Source organism: Panthera leo, chromosome D3, assembly GCF_018350215.1.
Source record: "Panthera leo isolate Ple1 chromosome D3, P.leo_Ple1_pat1.1, whole genome shotgun sequence".
NCBI lineage: Eukaryota > Metazoa > Chordata > Mammalia > Carnivora > Felidae > Panthera > Panthera leo.
This window is the reverse complement of record NC_056690.1, coordinates 13,145,081-13,148,634: the sequence shown is the minus strand read 5'-3', so window position 1 is coordinate 13,148,634 and position 3,554 is coordinate 13,145,081. Positions and strand designations below refer to the sequence as shown.

General features: G+C 50.0%; 1 long non-coding RNA gene across 1 annotated transcript; it reads right to left on the bottom strand.

Moving 5' to 3' along the window:
- Positions 1-1,029: 1,029 nt before the first annotated feature.
- On the bottom strand, positions 1,030-3,297 carry LOC122203609. The gene is made up of 3 exons (XR_006195267.1): positions 2,853-3,297; positions 2,417-2,525; positions 1,030-1,429 (listed from the first exon to the last, which is right to left on the bottom strand). It is a non-coding gene; the product is annotated as an uncharacterized LOC122203609 (long non-coding RNA).
- Between the last annotated feature and the right edge of the window lie 257 nt (positions 3,298-3,554).

Sequence of the window (3,554 nt, the reverse complement as noted above, 5' to 3'; positions counted from 1 at the left end):
AGGCGCCCCGGGTTTTTTTTTTTTTATTAAAAAACTGTTTAATACTTATAGATTCTCAGGAAGTTAAAAAAAAAAAAAAAGATAGGGTGATCTGGTATACCCTTCACCCAGTTTTCCCCAATGGAAACATGTTGCACAACTTATAGCATAATATCCAAACCAGGAACTGACATTGATACACTTGACTGGTTGTTCGTATTTTCCCTGTTTGGGTTTCCTCACTTGTGTGTGTGTAGATTTGTGGAATCACCATTGCAGTCAGGACCCAGAACTGGTCCCTTGCCAAATGACTCTCCCTCATGCTGCCCAACCACAACACCCCTCCCTCCAGCCCCTGGCAGCCACTGATCTACCCTCCATTTGTTATTTTGAAAATGTTACATAAATGAAATCACACAGCATTCAAACTTTTGAGAGTGGCCCTTTTTCATTCACTTAGCCTCATGCCCTTGAGATGCATCTGAGTTGTTTTATGTATCAAAGTGCATTCTTTTCTGTGGCTGTGTAACATTTCATGACATGGATGGACCACAGTTGTTTTTTTGGCTGTTGTTGTTTTGTGGGTTTTGTTTTTGTTTTTTTGTTTTTTGGGGTTTTTTTGCTTTTACTCATCCTCCGATTGAGGGGCATTTAGGTTGTTTCTAGTTTTTGGTAATCCCCCCCCCCCCCCAAAAAAAAAGCCACTATAAATATTCATGTTCAGGTTTTTGTATGAACGTGGGTTGTTATTTCCCTGGGATAAAGGCCCATGAGTACAATTGTGCACTACATGTTTTAATGTAACGTCATTTCACCAGATCATCTCTGTTGCAGTAGGCAGCATGCTAAAGGGAAGAACACGGGCTTCGAAGAAACACCAGGATTTGGATCTTGATTCTGTCACATACAGTGGGTACTGCTCAGTTCACCCCTCCGTTGTAAAATGGTGTGTTTAACCTAAGTGTCAGGATTTGTGAGCTGAGAGATGAGCCTATGCTATGACGATGCCGGCACTGGGTGGCAGGTGGTAGGAACTCCACTAAGGCAGGCTTCTCCTCCTGCATCCCCGGCGGTTCCTAGCACGGTGCCTAGAACATGGAAGGTGTCGGGTCAAGGAAGGAAGCTGGGGGTAGGAGGTGGGCCGGGCAAAGATCAGAGTCTGTCTGGAGTTTCAGAACAGGTGGGCAGGCTCACAGACTCTGCACACAGCCAGGATCTGGCCTAGAATGGAGGCCACCTGCTCTGGCTGGATTGGAAGCCTTTCTTGGAGTGGCAGGTGGCAGGTGCGTGCTGCTCGCTTGGCAGGTGCTTGTGGCTGGCATTGTAGACTGTGGCTCCGAGTTGCTGGCCACAACTGCAGAGCAGGCTTTCAGAGCCCTCCCCTCTCCGCAGTGACCACCTTGCACCGGACGTCAGGAAAAGAGGGCCCGTCTCTTCTACGGTGGGTTGTCTAGAATAAGCTTATGGCCGTTACTTGCTGAGCGTTTACCGTGCACCAGACGCTGTGCATAAAGCCTCCACGCAGTGGTAAGAGGGAGGGATTTTCATTGTCCCCATGTTACAAATGAGAGCAGTGAGGGTCAGGGAGATAATATTAGTTGCCTAGCTTCATGTGACCCGAATCCCCCATATTTGATCTCTGTGCCGTGCACCACACCAGAATAACCAGCCTGCCCTGTCACCCATATGCCATCACACCAATCACCCCAACCCTCTCTCTCCCCCGTCTACCGAGCAGAAGAACCAGTAAGAAGCCACCCAGAGAAGGGACTAGCGTAGCCTTAAGCCCATCCTTGAGATGAAGGTTTGCCCAGTGGTTGGATGTACAGGCAAGGACTCTTACTGAGTTAACAGAAACTCAACTCAATCTGACTTACGTAAAAAGGAAAATGTATTGGCACCATTGACGAAAATGTACAGATAGCTGGGGCGCCTGGGGGGCTCAGCCAGTTAAGCGTCCGACTCGATTTTGGCTCAGGTCATGATCTCACGGTTCATGGGATTGAGCCCCACGTGGGGCTCTGTGCTGTCCGCCTGGATCCAGCTCCAGATCCTCTCTCTATACCCCCTCTCCCATTTGCACACACACTCTCTCTTTCTCTCAAAACAAATGAATAAACTTTTAAAAAATGTACAGGTAGCTAGATTGCCAGAGATCTGTCTCTCTCTTTTAACTCTTTCGGTTTCAGCAGAGGGGTGGAGGGGAAAGGGGGACTTGACTTCATCGTTGAATAGCCTCTTTCTTTGTAGGGGCAAAGATGGTCACCATCAGCGTCGTGATCCCAACGAGGAGAGAGAGCACCTCTTCTCAAAGCGTTCCCATCAAGGTCCCAGGATTGACCATCACAACGTGACTTGCCCTGTACTTGATCCAGTCACTGCGTAGCCAGGAGAATGGAGCACACTTCCATCCGCCAGGCCTGGGACACGTACTCACCTCTAAAGCTGCGGGCAGAAGCTCCCCCTCCATCCAAAGACCGACCGTGAAGGTAGGATGATTCTCCAAAGTAAAAGCGGGGTTGGTATTCCAGGAAGTGAAACGGTATCTAGGCAAAGCAAACCAACAAGGCTGAGAATCCCCCCCGCCACTCCCCCCCCCCCCCCCCCGGAATCATTTCTTCTGTGTGACTCTTTGCCTGTGCCAATGTGGGGACCAGGGATCCCCTGCCGTGAGATGTTGCAAAAATTCTCAGTGACTTTAGGAGACCAAACAGGCAGGGTCATAGTTGCTAACAGACATTTCAAAGGCGGTCGTTTGGGAAAGACAAGCGTTCAGGGTGAGGCTTGAAGTTATTCTGTTATCTCTAGATAAGCTTTCTCTCTCTGTTCAACAGACTTCAACTCTTCAGAGGTATTGCAGTCGGGAGGCTCACGTTGAGGGGGCGATTGTCAGAAGCTCACAAGTCAGGGGACTTGATTCTGTCTTTGCCTTGGCTCGAGCCTGGCAAAGAGAGAGAGGGAAAAGTCGGGAGGCCCCCAATCTCCTATGCCTGCAGTATCTTTAGGTTTGGGGTCCAGATACAGCCAAAGACTTCCACCAGCTGACTCACAGAGCTTGGACCGGCCTGGAGCGGCCTGGAAACCACTAAACTGAAGAGGTTCATCAGGTCCCTATAGCTCATTTGGAATTCACAGCTTCCCCCACCCTCACCCCCACCTCCGTGTCATTTTTGTCCCAAACACCCTAAGTAAAGGGACAGAGCCGCCACACACAGAACAAAATGCTCTTGGGTCCTGAGCCCTTCGGCTCTGACTGTCCGTGAACACTCTTCCTCCCCCTGATATAGGAAATGCAAATAATAAAAGCTTTTCGACTTGTCCGAGAAACTTGCCCCTTCTGGCCCCGTTGGGGCTGGGCCTTTGTGACGTCACACCAGCAACCGGCCAATGGGCAGGTGGTTCCGACTTCCTAATCTGCATATCGCGGCGCGTGTGGTTCAAATTTCAGGGCCCTCCGGACGGTGGTGGTTTCTTTAAATTCAAGGTTACCACGCGACAGGCAGAGGACCAACTAGGCTTCTAGCCTTCCTGCCCAGCTAAGATTTAAGGATTGGGATTGGGGGGGGGGGGGGGGG